The sequence below is a fragment of the Lolium rigidum genome, chromosome 7 (genome assembly GCF_022539505.1).
Source record: "Lolium rigidum isolate FL_2022 chromosome 7, APGP_CSIRO_Lrig_0.1, whole genome shotgun sequence".
Lineage (NCBI taxonomy): Eukaryota > Viridiplantae > Streptophyta > Magnoliopsida > Poales > Poaceae > Lolium > Lolium rigidum.
This window is the reverse complement of record NC_061514.1, coordinates 205,327,666-205,348,415: the sequence shown is the minus strand read 5'-3', so window position 1 is coordinate 205,348,415 and position 20,750 is coordinate 205,327,666. Positions and strand designations below refer to the sequence as shown.

The 20,750-nt window shown below is 42.6% G+C and overlaps 1 pseudogene; it reads left to right on the top strand.

The window, feature by feature from the left end:
- Positions 1-11,325: 11,325 nt before the first annotated feature.
- On the top strand, positions 11,326-19,869 carry LOC124672469 (annotated as a pseudogene).
- Positions 19,870-20,750: the final 881 nt, after the last annotated feature.

Here is a 20,750-nt window from a genome sequence, read left to right as displayed (position 1 = left end):
AGGTGCCGGAACAGGACTCCCCGTCCCCTGCATCTTGGCTTCGCGATGGCGGCGCCTCCGGAAGATTTTCCGTATCGTGGTTCTTCGCATCGGGGTTTCGCGACGGAGGCTTTATATAGGCGAAGAGGCGGCGCAGGAGGGTCGAAGGCGGTGGCACCACACCATGGGCGCGCGCGGCCCGGGCCTCGGGCCGCGCCGCCTATGGTCCGGGGGGCCCGCGTGCCCCCCTCCGGTCCTTCCCCGGTGTCTCGTTGCTTCCGGGAAAATAGGAACCCGGGTCTTCGTTTCGTCCAATTCCGAGAATATTTCGTTACTAGGATTTCGAAACCAAAAACAGCGTAAAACAATGAACCGGCACTTCGCATCTTGTTAATAGGTTAGTTCCGTAAAATGCACGAATATGACATAAAGTGTGCATAAAACATGTAGGTATCTATCAATAATATGGCATAGAACATAAGAAATTATCGATACGTCTGAGACGTATCACCCCTCCCATCGGCGCCACACATGCCGCTGGCGCCCTCCGCCGGCGCCACTCTCCCACCCGACGTGGCGCCCTCGGACGCCGAGCCGGTGCGCCGATCCGAGCGTGGCAAAGATGTGTGGCGCCCTCCCATCGGCGCCACACATGCCCTTACAATTGCCCAAAACATACCGTGAGACACTCGTCCGGGACTTAGTCGCTTTGGCGAGGCTCCTATGTGTGGCGCCGATGCCACGGCGCCACACTAGCATGCGTGGCGCGATGCCACCGGCGCCACACAAAGAGCCTCGCTGAAACGGCTAAGGACTTATCGTCCGAGCCCCCGGATGTTTTCGACCCAATAGTTGATATAGGTTGGCATGTGTGGCGCCGATGCCGCGGCGCCAATCAAGGCAAGGTGGCGCCACCGTGTAGGCGCCACACATTGACTTGTGTTAAAAACATGAAAAATCCTACCAAACTCCAATCAGCTTTTGAGTACAACATTGGACACAACAAGTAGCAATTTCGGTAACATACACATATAACACTTCATTACTCACATCGTAGCAAGTAGATTCAAACAACAAGTAGCATTACAGCGACATGGTTCGAAATGGCATAGTAGGTTCACAATGCGATACTTATGAAGATATAGTTGACAACAACACAGAGCACATCCTAGTGTCGTCCTCGACGTGTCGTCCTCACGGGCTGCGGACGGCCATCCTCTTCGTCCGCCGCCGTGGCTCTTGTTGCCGCTGCTCCTCCTGCTCCTCCCCGCTCTCGAAGATAAGGGCTCGGCTGCTCCTCATTATCCTCAAAGATGATCTCCGCGGCGCCTCTCATCCTCCTCAATGACAACCTTCTTTCCTCGCGGACATAATCTTCCGGAGTGTACCGGTTTGGAGCATTGCCCCTCTGGCTTCAACCGGTAAGCTGCATCGTGGGGCTTGCTTCTTGCCGCGACTAATGTTTTGACTCAAAATTTTGCCGTCGTCAGAATCTTCACAAACATGAACACATGAGATTACAAAAGTTGAAATTAGTAAGAACATGTTTGACAAAGAACAAAATAGTCCATACCTCCGCTCTTCAAGCAGAGGAAGATGTAGGAATTTCGGTGTCGCGCAACCAGCAAGTTGGCTAAACCGCCGCATCTTTCGTGCAAGTTGTTCTCACGGCCATGGAACTCATGGTTACAAAGCCACCGGATCATAATAGCGTACATTCAAAGTTGGTGATCATACCTTAATGAAATGCCGCAACGGTCCGACAGTGCTTTTCATCTCTCCCGCTCTCGCTCCCACATAATCTCGCACTCCTCGCCTGTTTTTGTGATTCCGTCCGCTGTGACAAACATAGCATACACAATTTAAGCGAGCACATGGCAATCTAGATGATGTACTAGTTAGTGAGAGAATCCATTACCACGAAGTTCAGCCTGAAGCAATAGAAGTCGATCTCCTCTCGCGAGCAAAGGTGTCGTGTTGGCTTTGCGCAACCTCATCGAACTCGATGGGCTCGTCCAAGATGTGCTCAAGCATACGCGTGCTTCACTAACTCGATACGCGTGTTTTCATGGAACCACCGGAGGTAGTTGTTGAAAGCGGCCAAGTCGTGAGGCACAATCTCCACAGGTCAATCAGCCTCGTGTCGCCTCCAAACAAGCTGTTGGAACGCCGCGAGCGTGGCCGCTATGATGGACCGGCCAATTTGTGATCTTCCTCTCGCCGCCGCCTATCAAGCCTCGTAAGAATCAAGAAGTTAGATTCTACCTCTTCTATCAAGAATCTTCCATCAACATGCCAAGAGAATCAATGAAAACTATGATTGCAAAAGAGTGATCTGCTACTCCGCTCAACCGTAAGAGTGTCCAACTCCGCAGTGGTACTACCCGTACATGATCTTTGGATCGCTCGTCATCTCCGAGACATTGTCCCAAAGAAATGCCCAAGTCGGCTCCCGATCAAGGTTCTCATGGTGATGAGGCCATGGCCTCTCGTGGAGTACCCCGGGACGCCGATAACCCACAAGCATAGGGGATCGCAATCGCTTCTTCGAGGGAAGTAAAACCCAAATTTATTGATTCGACACAAGGGGAGGTAAAGAATACTTATAAGCCTTAACAACCGAGTTGTCAATTCAGCCGCACCTGAAAAGCACTAGTAATATGGGTGATGTGAAAGTAACAAGAATATGAGAGCAAGTAGTAACAAGAATACGTAAAGTAGCAGAATAGTAACACAGAGGCAATGGCACCATAAAATAGTTGATACTACTTCCAATGACATATAGAACGAGTATATGATGATGAGAGATGGACCGGGTTCCCAACTATCTACACTAGTGGTAACTCTCCGATAACAAGTGTTGGGTGAACAGATTACGCTTGGGCAATTGATAGGATTGAAATAGCATTAAGACATAACATCAAGATTATTAATCATGTAGGCATGTTTTCCATATATAGTCATACGTGCTCGCAATGAGAAACTTGTACAACATCTTTTGTCCTACCGACTGCAGGTGGCACCGGCCTCTAGGGAATCTCATCGGGAAATTAAGGTACTCCTTTTAATAGAGCACCTGAGCAAAGCATTAACACTTGGTGAAAACATGTGATCCTCATACCTAAGCCTTCCCTCCGCTTATCCCAGCTTGCCGTCACTCGGGGCCTCGGGTTCCGAACATATACATGTGCAAACAACTTGTAGATACAATCTAAGCAATAAGTATAGAGCTTAAATCTAAGATCATGCCACTCGGCCCTAGTGACAAGCATTAAACACAACAAGATTGCAGAGAACAATAACTTCACAAACTTTATAGATAGACTAATCATAATGTAACAATCCATCGGATCTCAACAAACACAACACCGATTACATCGATGAATCTCAATCATGTAAGGCAGCTCATGAGATCATTGTATTGAAGTACATGGGGAGAGAATACCAACTAGCTACAGCCTAGAACCCGTAGTCCATGAGGGAACTACTCACGGAGCATGATGGAGGCGGTGGCGTTGATGGAGATGGCTTCCGGGGCACTTCCCCGTCCCGGCAGGTGCCGGAACAGAGACTTCGTCCCCCGAAATGGAGTTTCGCGATGGTGGCGGCGCCCGGAGTCTTTCTCGGAGTTTTCGTCAATTCGTATTGCGTTTTTAGGTCGAAAGGACTCTTATAGGCGAAGAGGCGGAGTTGGAGGGGCGCCGTGGCTCCCTCCCCATAGGCCGGCGCGGCCGGGTGGAGCCCGCGCGGCCCTATCGTGTGGGGCCCCCTGGCCCATCTTTGTCTCCCTTCGGTGTCTCGGGGTCTTCCGGGAAAAATAAGATTCCGGGTCTTTGTTTCGTCGAATCCGAGAATATTGCCCGAACAGCCTTTTTGGAACCAAAAACAAGCAGAAAACGAGAACCGGCACTTCGGCATCTTGTTAATAGGTTAGTTCCGGAAAACGCATAAAAACATTATAAAGTGCAAGCAAAACATGTAAGTATTGTCATAAAACAAGCATGGAACATCGTAAATTATAGGTACGTTGGAGACGTATCGCATCCCCAAGCTTAGTTCCTCGCTCGCCCTCGAGTAGGTAAACGATAAAAAGAATAATTTATGTAGTGACATGCTACTTACATAACCTTGATCATACTATTATAAAGCATATGAGATGAATGCAGTGACTCGAAGCAATGATCTATAGTTGCTAACAAATAAATAACATATAGCAAAACTTTTCATGAATAGTACTTTCAAGAGAAGCATCAAAAGTCTTGCATAAGAGTTAACTCATAAAGCAATAAATTCAAAGTAAAGGCATTGAAACAACACAGAGGAAGATTTAAGTTTCAGCAATTGCTTTCAACTTTCAACATACATATCTCATGGATAATTGTCAACACAAAGTAATATGATGAATGCAAATAAGCAAATGTGTAAGAATGAATGCACAGTTGACACAAGTGTTTGCTTCTAAGATGGAAGGAAGTAGGTAAACTGACTCAACATAAAGTAAAAGAAAGGCCCTTCGCAGAGGGAAGCTGTGGATTAAATCATGTGCTAGAGCTTTTTAAGTTTTCAAATCATAAAGAGAGTATAAAAGTAAAGTTTTGAGAGGTGTTTGTTGTTGTCAACGAATGGTAGTGGGCACTCTAACCCCCTTGCCAAACAGACTTTCAAAGAGCGGCTCCCATGAAGGACGTTATCTCTACCAAGCAAGGTAGATCATCCCTCTTCTCATTTGTTTACACATGTATTTTAGTTTTATTTATGGTTGACACTCCTCCCAACCTTTTGCTTACACAAGCCATGGCTAACCGAATCCTCTAGTGCCTTCCAACATTCACATACCATGAAGGAGTGTCTATTTGCAAAATTAAGTTGCTTACCGATGAATCGAGGCAAAACACGTGAAGAGAATTATTAATGAAAGTTGATTAATTGGGGCAGGGAACCCCGTTGCCAGCTCTTTTTGCAAAATTATTGGATAAGCGGATGAAGCCACTAGTCCATTGGTGAAAGCTGCCCAACAAGATTGAAAGATAAAACACCACATACTTCCTCACGAGCTATAAAAGATTGGCACAAATAAGAGATAATAAAGTTTTGAATTGTTTAAAGGTAGCACATGAAGTATTTACTTGGAATGGCGTAAAATACCACATAGTAGGTAGGTATGGTGGACACACATGGCATAGGTTTGGCTCAAGGTTTTGGATGCACGAGAAGCATTCCCTCTCAGCACAAGGCTTTGGCTAGCAAGGTTGTTTGAAGCAAACACAAGTATGAACCGAGATAAAGCAAAACTTACATAAGAACATATTGCAAGCATTATAAAACTCTACACTCGTCTTCCTTGTTGCTCAAACACTTCTACCGTAAAATATCTAGACCTTAGAGAGACCAATCATGCAAACCAATTTCAACAAGCTCTATGGTATTTCTCCACTAATAGGTTTAAACTACATGATGCAAGAGAAACATGATCTACTTGAGAGCTCAAAACAATTGCCAAGTATCAAATTATCCAAGACAATATGAGGCATTTTCTGTTTCCAACCAAATAGCAATAAATGCAATAGCTTCTAACTTTTGTCATTGAACATTAAAAGTAAGAGCGAAGAACACAAGTGTTCATATGAAAAAGCGGAGCGTGTCTCACTCCCACACAAGGATTGCTAGGATCCGAATTTATTCAAACATAAACAAAAATAAAATCACACAGTACGCTCCAAGTAAAGCACATAAGATGTGACCGAATAAAAATATAGTTTCAATAGAAGAAACCTGATAAGTTGATGAAGAAGGGGATGCCTTGGGCATCCCCAAGCTTAGACGCTTGAGTCTTCTTGAAATATGCAGGGATGAACCACGGGGCATCCCCAAGCTTAGACCTTTCACTCTTCTTGATCATATATCATCCTCCTCTCTTGACCCTTGAAAACTTCCTTCACACCAAACTTCTCATAAACTTCATTAGAGGGGTTAGTACTCAAAAAACTTTAATCCACCTTGGACCCGTAGTGACACATTGCAAAAACTCAATAAAACATTAGCTACAGACTCTCCACGTCTAGAAAGCCTCACATAAAGTCCACAAGAGACAATGCGTAAAACAGAGACAGAATCGTCAAAAACAGAACAGCCTAGTAAACACGAATTTTTAAGAGGTACTTCCGTTGCTCAAATCAGAAAACTCAAAACTAACGAAAGTTGCGTACATATCCGAGGACCACTCACGTAAATTGGCAGATTTTTCTCGAGTTACCTACAGAGAATCATACCCAAATTCGTGACAACGAAGAAATCTGCTTCTCGCGCAGTAAATCCAAATCTAGCATCAACTTCTATTAGAGACTTCACTTGGCACAACATTGCAATAAAATAAAGATAAGGAGAGGTTGCTACAGTAGTAAAAACTTCCAAAACACAACAAAACAAGTAGCAAAATAAAGACATGGGTTATCTTCCAAGAAGTGCTTTCTTTATAGCCATTAAGATGGGCTCAAGCAGCTTTAATGATGCACTCGCAAGAAATAAGAGTTGAAGCAAAAGAGAGCATCAAAAAAGCAAGTTCAAAACACATTTAAGTCTAACCCACTTCCTATGCATAGGAATCTTGTACACAAATAAATTCATGAAGAACAAAGTGACAAGCATAAGAAGATAAAACAGGAGTAACTTCAAAATTTTCAAGATATAGAGAGATATTTTAGTACCATGCAAATTTCTACAACCATATTTTCCTCTCTCATAATAATTTTCCGTAGCTTCATGAACAAACTCAACAATATAACTATCACATAAAGCATGCTTTTCATGATCCATAAACACATAATTTTTATCAAGCTCAAAAATAGTAGGATTAAAACTTTCAAACCCACTTTTACCAATAATATAACAAGATGATTGATCAATCTCAAAAGATATGGGACTCATAGATAAAGTCAAGAACTCTCCAATCCCATTTTCATTATTAGTACAATTAATATTATCAAGTAACATAGGACCATCATCTAGAGATTTACCATAAACATTTGCCAAGCAAAACTCTTTAGTACCATGCATTTCGACATCGTGCACAAACAAAGCATTATCATAAGATTTATCAAAGTAGCATGGATTATCATAGATAACAAGTAACATAATTATTCTCACAAGTTTTACTCATAGGTAATATTTCAAGAGAATCCACAAGAACATAACATTCATCTTCCTTCGTAAGCATGGAGGACAATCAAATAGTGTAAGAGATAAAGAGTTACTCTCATTAGAAGGTTGGCATGGGTAGCTAATCCATTCTTCCTCCTTTTGTTCATCACTCACCTTGTCTTTTTCATCCAATGAGCTTCCAGTGTTCATCGATTTCCTCCTCTTTTTCATCGAATGAGCTTTCAGTGTTCATCAATTTCTTCTTCCACCGGTTCCCGCAAATTGTGAGTGCATTCTTGTGCATTAATGAGTCTCTCTTTATAATCGATGATATAAGGATTATCACTCGTAGCTTTCTATGCAAAAATTAAGGATAGAAGAGACATAATCTTTAAGGTCCTTACAAACAACACAAGTTTCATAATTTTTAGACATGAAGGATTCTATCTCGTAGGCTCCCATAAATATGACAAATTGTTCTACCTCTTCGAACCCAAAATGAATATAGCTATTCCAATTATAGTTCTTAATTAAAATTTCCTCACTAAAACCACATTGAAATTTAAGATGTTTAGTATCATGTTTAGAGCAACAGTTTATACCATGGCGTTTAAGCAAGATCTTAGCAATTGTTTTCAATTTTTCTATCACAAACTCTCATAACTTTTCCCGTTCTTGATTCTCTATAGTTATTATATAATTCAATAAGCTCCAAATAGGTTGTAGGTTCTCCCATAATAGCAGTTTTTAATTTTTCTGGTTTTTCAAAATTTTATGGATTTTTGGGTATATGAGGAAAATAAAACAAGACAAGAAGAAACTAGACAAAAATAAACTAAGCATAATAAAACTAGACGTAAATAAACTAAGCATAACAAAATAAAGTAAAACAAAAACAAGAGAGAGAGGTAGAGTGTACTCTCCAGGTGAACTTATGAGTAGAGCTATGCCTCCCCGACACCAGCGCGTAAAAATAGTCTTGATAACCCACAAGTATAGGGGATCGCAACAATTTTCGAGGGAAGTAAAACCCAAGTTTATTGATTCGACACAAGGGGAGGTAAAGAATACTTATAAGCCTTAACAACCGAGTTGTCAATTCAGCTGCACTCGGAAAAACACTAGTAACAGGGGTGATGTGAAAGTAGCAAGTTATATGAGAGCAAGAGTAACAAGAATACGTAACAGACAGCATAAGAATACGTAGGTAATGGCACCGTAAAATAGTTGATACTACTTCCAATGACATGTAGAACGAGTATATGATAATGAGAGATGGACCGGGGTTCCCAGCCTATCTACACTAGTGGTAACTCTCCAATAACAAGTGTTGGGAGAACAAATTATAGTTGGGCAATTGATAGGATTGAAATAGCATTAAGACAGAACATCAAGATTATTAATCATGTAGGCATGTTTTCCATATATAGTCATACGTGCTCGCAATGAGAAACTTGTACAACATATTTTGTCCTAACAGCGCAGTGGCAGCCGGCCTCTAGGGAATCTATCGGAAATTAAGGTACTCCTTTTAATAGAGCACCGGAGCAAAGCATTAACACTTGGTGAAAACATGTGATCCTCATACGTAAGCCTTCCCCTCCAGCTATCCCGCTTGTCGTCACTCCGGGGCCTCGGGTTCCGGACATAGACATGTGCAAACAACTTGTAGATACAATCTAAGCAATAAGTATAAAGCTTAAATCTAAGATCATGCCACTCGGGCCCTAGTGACAAGCATTAAACACAACAAGATTGCAAGCAACAATAACTTCACAAACTTTATAGATAGACTAATCATAATGTAACAATCCATCGGATCCCAACAAACACAACACCGATTACATCGATGGATCTCAATCATGTAAGACAACTCATGAGATCATTGTATTGAAGTACATGGGGGAGAGAATACCAACTAGCTACAGCCTAGAACCCGTAGTCCATGGGGGAACTACTCACGGAGCATGATGGAGGCGATGGCGTTGATGGAGATGGTTTCCGGGGCACTTCCCCGTCCCGGCAGGGTGCCGGAACAGAGACTTTCGTCCCCCGAAACGGAGTTTCGCGATGGTGGCGGCGCCCGGAGTCTTTCTGGAGTTTTCGTCAATTCGTATCGCGTTTTTAGGTCGAAAGGACTCTTATAGGCGAAGAGGCGGAGTCGGAGGGGCGCCAGGGCTCCCTCCCCATAGGCCGGCGCGGCCAGGGTGGAGCCCGCGCGGCCCTGTCGTGTGGGGCCCCCCTGGCCCATCTTTGTCTCCCCTTCGGTGTTCTGGGGTCTTCCGGGAAAAATAAGATTCTGGGTCTTTGTTTCGTCGAATTCCGAGAATATTGCCCGAACAGCCTTTCTGGAACCAAAAACAGCAGAAAACAGGAACTGACACTTCGACATCTTGTTAATAGGTTAGTTCCGGAAAACGCATAAAAACATTATAAAGTGCAAGCAAAACATGTAAGTATTGTCATAAAACAAGCATGGAACATCGGAAATTATAGGTACGTTGGAGACGTATCAACGGCTTACAAGGGATATGAACGGGAGAAGACCGGTAGGCTGGATGAACTCCGTGTACCTCTCGTCATACTGGTATATCCACCGTGCCATGGTAACGAATCTTGATCCGTTGTCCTCTCCGTCATATGAACAACCCTGTGATCCCCGTCGTACTCTTGATCCAGGAGCCACACCATCCTACATGTTTGCACAAATACAACATATTATGAGCAACACATACATGAGAATATATCGAAATAAGCCATCACAAATACATCAAATACATACATATACATTCATATCTAGGGATATAACACCATATGAGTTATTCCTTCACATACACATTCATGAAATTTGATACCTAGGGTTCCTCCACAAATCTAGGATACATACATATCTAGGGTTCCTACATATACACATTCAACACTTACATACCCATTTCAACACATACATAGCCATTTCAAACATCTTTGGATACAATGCATACAATCTAGCAAATTTGACATCTATGGTTCAAACACATGCATACAATCTATGGTTCGAATCTATGGTTCAAACACATGCATACAAATCTATGGTTCAAACACATGCATACAATCTATGGGTCCAACAAATCTATGGTTCGAATCTATGGTTCAAACACATGCATACAAATCTATGGTTCAAACACAACCAACATTTCCAATCTAGGCAAAACGGCTAAATCGAATTAAACCGGAGCAAATCTTGGATGAATCGAAGGGGAACGAAGGGGAATACCTTGAGGATTGTATGGGGATTGATTTGGCCGGCCGTATCTGTCCAATCCGTGGACGATTTGGGGCGGGGCGGCGGAGAGGCGGCCGACGGCGGCGGTTGGAGGAGAGAAAGAGAGGAGAGAAAGAAGAGAAAGAGAGGGTCGGGTTGGGGGCGGGCGCGGGCGCCACACTTAAGTGGATGTGTGGCGCCCGTGGCATCGGCGCCACACATGCTAGTGTGGCGCCCGTGGCATCGACGCCACAAGTAGAGGCTCGCCAAAACGGCTAAGTCCCAGACGTCCGGAGCCCCTGGATGTTTTCGACCGAAAACTTGATATAAGTTGGCATGTGTGGCGCCGTTGGGAGGGGCGCCACACATGCTGCCACGTCCGGATGGGCGCACCGGCCTCGGCCGTCGAGGCCGCCACGTCGGCCGGGGAGAGCGGCGCCGGCAGAGGGGCGCCACACCGGCATGTGTGGCGCCGATGGGAGGGGCGCCACACAAAAGGGTCGGATGGGTGAAATAGTTTCACGGAGGGTCGACCAATGCTTTTCTTTAAGTTTTAGGTTATTTTTGTGCAAATCGCCATGGTTTGAGGCTAGTTTTTTTCCGATATACAGATGTAATCATTGGCTGTGCTTTGGTGTGTTGGTCATTTGAGTTCTTAGCACATAAACTTCCCGCATGTCTGGATTTGGAAAACCGTTGCACTTGAAAATCCTGTCAGAATAAGTACTTCCGTAGAAGCAACGGTTTGAAGGTCGACGAAACCCTGGTTCAAAACCCTACACCGAGCAGGTCGACCCCGGCACTACACCGAACCGAAGCTTGTCCCGTGCTCCCGACCCGTACTGTATGTTTCACGTTGACGCGTCCCACCCGAGTCGCCTGCCTGCCCACTGCCCAATCCCTCTCTCGCCCGTCTGCGGGCGGAATCCCACTTTTACCCTCCGCTCCCTCTCTGCTCCTCCTCTCCCATGGCCTCCTCCTCCTCCTCCTCACCTCCCGCCTCCCCCTCCCCATCCGACTCCAACCCTAACCCCCACGCCAACGCAGATCCTCGATCGGATCCTCTCATGCCCGCCGCCAGCGACGGCGACGGGGCCTCCCCCGCCTCGCCGGACCAGCCCGAGGCGGCGGCGCCGGCGAAGGAGGACCACGAGCCCCCCGAGCCGGCGGAGGAGGCCCCGACCCCCAGGAAGACGCGCCTGCCGCGCGCCTGCAACAGCAAGCCGCGACCCCCGCCCCCGCCCCCCAAGGAGCGCCCGCGCCGCCGGGCCGCTGCGGGCGCCGCCGCCGACGAGACGCCCCAATGCCGCGTCGTCACGCCGCTCGTCTCCGAACCAGACGCGCCCGCCGACCTGCCCCGCTGGCGCCTCCGCTGCATGTGGGAGCTCGGCTCCGTCCTCAACTTCCTCCACGTGCGTGCCCCGCCCCGTCTCACTCATCATGCAACGCCCCCAGCCCCTCACTCGCTCCAGCTGCCCCCCACAGTGCACGGCAGCTCGGCTTGTTTTCTCCGGTTGGGCTTCCAGAGATAGGGTTAGGGTTTGACGCGGCTGTTTCTTCTGCCACGCAGGTGTTCCGCCCTCTGCTCAACATCACGGACGAGCTCACGGCGGAGGATCTCGAGGCCGCGCTTATCACGCCTAACGCCACTCTATACGATGTTCACATGCCGCTGCTAAAGGTCACATCTCCTTAGCTTGCCTAGTTTTTCTTTTCCGATCTATGTCTCTCTTCTACTATCTTACTAGCTGGAGTGAGTTCTGCACTGTGTGTGTGTGGGAGTGCATAAGCATTCCCATGTTTTGTTCATGATCACCACAAATGATGCTTGCAACAATCACAACTTGTTCATTTCTTTTATTGCATGCATGCTGGTTCTAGGAGCTTGGTGCTAATCATTAGGAGGTGTTCTGTTAATTGTTTGAGAAAATGCTGCAATATCAACATGACTGATGCTACCTAACCCATTACCACAACATGCTTCATTAACTCATGTACATATGTATGTCATCATGTGCTCTGTTAACTGCTTTTATTACTACCTGTTTACACAATACAGATTACTCGTCCAACATCTCTAGGGTTCGGTTAGCATGCTGGGTATCTCTTCTTCCTTTAGTTCATTAATTGATGATGTATATATGTATTTGATCATATGCTCTGTTAACTGTTTTTGTTACCTGTTCGCACTATACATGCTATTCGGCCAACATCTCTAGGGTTCGGTTAGCATGCTGGGTATCTCTTCTTCCTTTAGTTCATTATTAATTGATGTATATATGTATTTGATCATGTGCTCTGTTAACTGTTTTTGTTACCTGTTCGCACTATACATGCTATTCGGCCAACATCTCTAGGGTTCGGTTAGCATGCTGGGTATCTGTTCTTCCTTTAGTTCATTAATTGAAGTATATCTGTATTCGATCATGTGCTCTGTTACCTGTTTTTTTACCTGTTTGCACTACACATGCTATTCGGCCAACGTCTCTAGGATTGGGTTGGCATATTGAGTACCTGTTTTGCTCTTTCTCCCTTTACTTCATTTTCTCTGGCTCATGGAGCCACACACAAACTATGCAAACATCCTCCTTGAGTTCTCATGATTGTTCATCACATTTGCAGTCAATTCCCCCAGTTACCCGCATGGCTATGGGGCGCGGAACCTGGGTGACCGTCCTATGCAGGAAGCTAAGGGATTGGTGGCATTGGGTATACTACTCATATCCCATATTGCAAACAGTTAAATGACGATATTGGCAATCCATTCAATTGTTCAACTAATAAAGACCAAAACTGCAGGTTGCAGAAGGTGATCTACCAATAGTTGCGTCGCATGGGTTAGTCCTGTACATAAGAAATGTTTGGTACAATATCGTTGATTCAATCTTATCATGATAATTTTCTAATTCTTCTGTCTGCACAGAGCTGAAATTGAAATGTACAAGGAGCTAGAACCGGCAACTCGTTTAGTGATCTTGAAAGCAATATGTGACATACGTGTTGAGGTTCGTGCTCATTTTTATTGTCATCTTACGGAGACAATGAAGTTTGCGACGTTTCGACCTTTTCTTATGTGCTTCACAGTAGACAACTGTAATCATTCCTGGTACAGTTTGATCTCCTACGTCTCACATGTGTGTTTATTGTCCCATATTGTTGGTGTAGACCAATCCTAAGCCTGACTGATAATTTGAATTGAGTTCCATTGTTGTTGATCCAGTTCTTTAGAAAGGTTATCTCGCTAAGATGAATGAAATACCAGCACGACCAATTTTTGTCTACTTTTTGCATGTATTATTTTAACTGCAATCTCTAGGTCAACCCTAACTCTGACTTGCAATTCGAATTGAGTTCCACTGCTGTTGATTAAGTTCTTTAGAAAAGCTTATTTCACTAAGATGAGTAAAATACAAGCATGACCAATTTTCGTTGCCTTTTGCATGTATTATTTTAACTGAAAACTTTGGTAAACAGCCAACAATCTGGCTTGTGGGTAAGGCATTCACATGCCTATGGAAATTCTTCAGCACTTACTAATGTGGGTTGCGACAACAGTTACTGTTTATTCTACTAGTATATTGGTATTTTAGCTTGGATAAGGTTAACTGACTTTGTGGCTCAAAAGAGAATAATTTGACGGAGAAAGGCTGATAATAATGTGAAAAATCGTGAATTTTTTAACAAGATCCCACTTTTATCTATCTAATTCTCTTATTTTGAGCATGAACCTAACAATTGGAAAATTAACAACAAACTAACTAAAATTGGAATTGAACTGGATTAGTGTATGTCAAATGAGTAATTTAATTGGTACATTTGTAGGAGTAAATATAATTTTGTAGGGGAAGGAGCCCCGCACTAGCTCTTGTACTTCACAATAGAGACTTTGTTGAAGAAATTTCAAATTAGGTGCTGGTTTTTGAGAAACATTATATGAAGAGAGGCATTGGGGTGTTTTTTTGTTTGACTTCCTATCTTTGTGGAGGACAATTGCAGCCAGCAGCTGGAGTGCTGTGCTACTTTCGATATGTTTGGAAATATGATAGCTCACTATCAAGCATACATTTTGCAGCAAGAGGACATACGGAACCACATTGACAGTTCCGTAAAGCGGGGTTATGACCTTTCAACCTTCCGTAAAGAACGATTGGTGGAGATTCCCTTGGAATCTCATATTGGTGGGTCAAAAAAATTCCGCCATTTTTTGGTTGAAAAGTATCCTGAAAAGTTTCATGGTTCAGATGTCACGGTCCATGCTAATCAAGTCATGTAAAACAGGTACGAAGATGATCCAATTCTTGGACATAGATTGTATCGAGAAATTAGACGAGTGGAACAGGTGAAGAAGGAACCGGGGAAGAGATCAAAGGGAAAAAGAGATTCAACTCCTCCAATTGTGTCTTATCAGTGGGAAACTGTTGCATCCAGTTTTGATGAGTTTGATGATGTTGCAGTAAGTTCTGAGTTCTTGATATACGCTCCATATAGTGTGTTATACTGTTATTCCCTCTGTCTGGATATATTAGGCTATTTTTTGGGGTAGGACTAGCCTTTTAGGTTTTGACTAGCAATTATTTACTCGATTAGCTTGTAATTTATGTGACAGAAAATTGGTGCCATGTGTCTGTACTAAAAAATAATTATGGTTGTGATTTTTTTACACATAAAATTCATTATATGGAGTAAGCAATGGTCAAAGGCCTTTCTTGTAACCAAACAAAATAAGCCTTACATATCCTGACAGAGGGAGCACTAAGGTGTACTTGTTCTTCCAGCAATCGCAATTATATATTGCTGATAATGAATTAACATGTCTTTAGTCAATCCTAAAAATTACAGAGGTTATATAACATGAGTGATGAGTGTTCGTGATCGAGAAGTCACTTTAGATCACAAGCTACATGGAGCTCCTTTATTAAAAAAAATCAAAATCCTCGTTTTAAAACTCAAATAAATCTGAAAAAAATACAGACGGACATACAGATGTCTAATATGCGCTTACAACTTTTTGTCAACATATATATGCTCAGATGTGATCTGCACAAAAAAAATATGGGGAGCAAAATGGAGTTTTTTTTCCTTTTGGAACCATAATTATGTCGTCTAGCCCAAAATATACAGTATTATTTAACAAAACTTTACGGAGATGCAGATCACATCTGTATGTATCCATGGATTTGTTTTCTTTTATTGAAGCTCCTAAATATCTTTTTCCATGTTTTTTTAAAAAATGTCCTCCATATAGCTCGCGAGCCAAATCAATGCACTCGTTCTTTGATTGGTATTAAGGTTGTGAATTGGTTCATCCTCGATCTCCTCATTACTAGCATAGTTAATTTTGACAGCTCTATTGGATGATTATCTACTCTATTGTGAATTGGTTCAGCATACAGATTTACCTACTCTATTGGATTATTATCTGTTGCAAAGTAGTATTACCATGAGAAGTCATGGAGACAGTTTTAAACAGAAAAAAGAATGCTTGAGATTTTCTTTGATGTATCTGCCAGTTCATAGTATAAATTGATCTGCATGAGTGCAGAGAAAACATTTTCACTAGAACAAGAAGAAAAATGTTACATTTTCTAATTTCAGATTTGCTGGATTCATGTTTCTTGTTCTCCATTACATTGATCTGGAGTGTATTTAACATTTCATCCATATCTAGAAGATGGTGATGTTACTCTGCAAAACTTTGACAGCACTGCCACTTTGCAGTAGATATGATTGTAAAACTTGTTTTGAAATATCTTCATTTTTCAGCAGTACTTGGTGTCATTGTAGTAATTCCTTTTCTCGACATATTTGGCTTGAGTTAAGAACAAACTTATTCGCATGTAGCATGGTAGCAAAGGCATCGTACTGCTAGGATGCAATTTATGCCGAAATTAGAATATTATTATTTTAAATGATGTTTTTTAGGCTAATCAATCCTGTAGAACTTCTGTTTCTGTAGTAGAAAATGTCATGCCATAGCAGCAACAATGCTTTCTTATCTCATATACTTTAGTACTTTACATTACTGTCATACAAAACTGCTTCCAACATGTCTGAACTCGCATGAAGTTGTTATAACCAACTCCAATATTTGGGCACCATCTAGCGCATAGTTATTGGTATGCCTGTTTTCAAAACCGTCTTTATTGTGGACAAGAAGGCATCCCAATTTAAATAATGTGCCAATATTTACGTAGTTGTGAATATAGTTGACTAACTTGCGAGGAGCAGAACAAAGTTAAGTAGATAGAAAATTGTTCACTTGAAATGCTAATCAGATGCTACTTCTGACTTAATTGTCGTTGTTATCTTATGCCTTATAATGATTAATTATAGTTATGTTTCTGCCTTGTTTAGGAAAAGCTATTTTCTAGTCGGAACAGGACAGAGGTTTCCCTTGGCAAAAAGTTGAAGATTGAATATCTTCCAGAGATTGAGAAGATTCATAAGGTACATAGCTTATCTAACTGACCAAAATCTCGTTTGAGGCAGACTGACCAGACCCGTTGCTCATTTTTTGGGCCAGGTCAACGACCCAGCGGGCCCACCTGGCCCATTCCCATCCTTGATGTCTAATTCAACTTAATATGCTTGTTTTACAACCCTTTGTTGTTTTGAGCTTGTTAATCTCAACCATTTCTTTGCCGTGCAGAAGAAGGAGAGGTCGCTCAAAAAGCAACAGAGAGAAGCTCTCCTCCTTGATAGTTACTTGACATCAGATGTTACCACTGGTCGCTCTCTTCGTGATAGAAAGCCTGTAACATATACCTTTGGTAAGGCCCCACTGATTAAGCATTGTTATTCAGCTCTAATTCTTAAGTACAATTACAAACATCAAGTTGCAATCCGTCTTGCTCGTGTCACTCTGTATGGTATTATCCAATTTAAACATCTTCAGAATGCTACTTATGTAAATTATCCTTATCAGTTGTACACAATGACACTTCTTGCAGTAAGTGTTCAGTTGTTGAACTCTTTGAGTTGTTTCCTTCACATTAGATGTCTGATTAACCTGCATCACTGACTCACTGTTCTGTCACTTACAATCATGATCCCCTACCCATGGTTTTTAAGTCGCTGAATAGTTTCTGTATAGTCGCCGAGTCGTTTTCCAGAAATCAGGGCAACTCGCGACTATACAATGACTTTGGTCGACTATACACCGAGTTGCTGCCTTGGCGACTCACTGTTGAGTCACGACTCAAAAACCATGCCCCTACCGTATTTACTTGTTTGTAATTTAGTTTGATTCTTTTGTTCTTATCAGCAGAAAATTAATGTCAAAATGGCGCATAGATGCTGAGAATCTTACCTTTGAAAATATCTCTGTTGACTAGCTTACATTAACCCAACTAGAGTTCTGTTGAGGGCTGGCTATAAAATAACCTCATTTGGTAAGCTTCAAAAATCAGAATTGATTGCTTACTAAGAGGTTACTGGCTGGAAAGTGAGACTAGCATGTGGCTGAAATTTATCTTCTATGCCCCTGTGTACTGGGTACCTCATGTTCCTTCTGGAAACTAAAATAAGCTCTTATAATTTTATTGGTTGTTTGCTTGATTTCACTGCCTGTTCTAGTTACAGTGTTTGACTTTTCCTATGATGCAGATGACTATGACCGCTCAATAAATGAGGCAATCAAAATAACAAAGTATGTCGATCACTATTACTGCTTGATAAATTTCTTTTGGTAGGAGAATTTATGATTTAGAGACAAGAAGAAATTTGGGTACTTATCTTTTACACATTGTTGGACAGGAAAAGAGAAAACTCTGCTGAGCCTGTTACTAATCTCAATAGAAGGATGCTTACACCAAGACCGGAGTCATCAAGCAATGGCAAATTAAATGGTCCCTCACCTCTTGCTAATGAATTATATGATGGAAATTCTTCAAAGTCGGATGACTACCGAGATAGTGATGCTGAAGAAGAAAATGAAACACTTGATCGCAGGTACATGTCTCACTCAACATTTGGTATGTAGCAGTTAATCCCAGTGGGACTTAATAGGCTGAATAACATTCATGCTTTCTTCTGTAGTAACCGACGGAGGAGAAGATCTCGGAGGTACACGCAAGATTTTGTTGAGGCTCTCTCTGATATTGATCCGAACTTTGACAGCGATGATGATATCATGGGAGAAGCGGTTTATGATGAGGAATATTTGAGAACTCGCAAACATCAGAAGACATCAAGTGCGTCTGAAGAGGATGAAGAGTTCCGGTTGGAAGAGGATGTTGAAGATGATGATGAAGAGGAAGAGGAATTTTCTGCGGGCACCAGTGAAGATATAGAGGAGCCCCAACGGCATACAAAGTTGCGAAGTCAGAATGGCCGAGGGCTAAGCGGAGATCTGTTGGTGAAACCCAGACAGGTCTCAGGCGCAGCAAGCGTTCTTCTCGTCCACGTATTAACTATCAGCAGTATGATTTTTCGGATACGGATGCAGAGGCAGGAAAGGCAGGTAAATCAGATGCATCGGACCCCGATGCTAACTCTGATGGAGAAAATAATATGGAACTCTCAACATCGAGCCAAGAGCAACAGGAAGAAGAGGATGATGACACTGAGGAATTAAAAGGTAGTAATGGCAATAGTAAAATAGCTGAAGACCATGCAGTGGCAGCAAATAAAGAGGAGCAAGAGGAGGAGCAGCCACAGCTGCAGCTACAGTCTGTCGAGAAGACGAATGTTCCCAGCAGAGAGAGTGAAAGTGTTGGAAGAACATTCTTAGATCTAAACGAGCTTGCGCCTGGTGCTGGCTTCGATGACGGGCCAAGTCTGGCAATGAAAGATGAAGACATGGATAACAGTTAGGAAATAAGTTGCGATAGAATCAGTGTGTTAGGGGTTGCTGTTTCGAGCAAGGTGTAAATGCCCAAAGTCATGGACCATGACAATCAATGGGCCTCTGATGAGATGTTGTGGCGATATTTGGATGGTTCAATTTGATCTTTAGTACATTGGTTTACTGTGACAAAAGTGTTGAGGTATCCACCTGGGGTGGTTTCGGGGACGAGCTTCCTTGAACATCATCTGAGCTCTTGGGAGGCCATGCTGACAATATTTTGCACTCCATTGTGTACACTACATGAAAGTGCGCGAGCCGATCAATTGCTGCTGTATTATGGTCAGATTGATCGATGTGGCCGAATGTGTAGATTATAAATTTTATTGCCTCCATATTTATTTAGCCTTAGGCATGATGACGTTGCTGTGTGAAATACAGCAGTATTTCGTAGGGAGCAAACTTGAGTGTGTTGTCCAGTGCTCGGCTTTGAGGAGTTTCTTTTTCCACGTGTAGCATGTAGCTTGAGTCTAAGCACGAGCTGTATTTTGTATTTATATGTGATAACCTGATTAGATTGGTAAAATCTGTGTAGCTGACACAGCCCTACAAACTTGAGCTCCCGGGCCAACGGTGTTGTAGTATTGTTTGAAATTTGCTTTCTGTTCTTCCTAATAGATAAGGGGAGACAATGGTTTAGCATTTATATGCATCAGAAAATGGTATTTCCTTCTACGCAAATTCTTTCCTTTTAAGAACATTTTTATGCAAGTACGATTTGTCTTTAGTTAATTTGCACTTTTTATGGCATTAGTTTCCTTTTTGCTGCATGGTTGTACAATGCGTGGTTGTATACGTGCTCTTGGATTCCTTGGTTCTGTCGTGACACAAGCGTCCGAGAACAAGTAGGACGAGCATGGCAGGAAGGGATCGAGCTCAACTATAGCCGCACGTTCTGCCGCTGGATTACAGGGAGAATCAGCCAAGCAGGGCACATGCAGCGGGAGTACTACGGTTAGTGCTTGAGATGCATATTTAGTACGAATATGTCAGTCAATTTTTTAGAAGTAGAGATCCACGGAGTATTTATTTACATACAGTATGTTAATTAGCTCATTATATGCATGTAATCAAAGTTAGAGGAATTAAATTGCATGGTTTGGCCAGTCAAAATGCTAAATGCTCCTTTCTAAGTTTACTCTTTTTGAAGTGATCAAGGTCACTGAAGCTAAGCCTTACATCATACTACTAGATTAGCTTACGAAAGTGCAATTGCACAACACTATAAGTATTACATCTGTTTATAAATGTATGTCTCAACTTTATCAAAATATACATGTATTAGATGTGTTTTAGTGTGTAGATAAATATAAATTTTAATAAAGTTGATCGAGACATCTTTTTACTAGAAGGAGGAAGTATAATAAGGACTACATAGAAAAACAATTGAAAGTGCAAACTAGTTTGATGGTAGGGCACTAAGTTGTGAAGCACAATGTCTCGTGTCTGAACACCTTGAGGCACACTATTATCCTTTCTTTTTCTCCACCATTCGTGTAGATCTAACGACTGAAAATCAACTACTACCTCCGTCCCGAAATATAAATC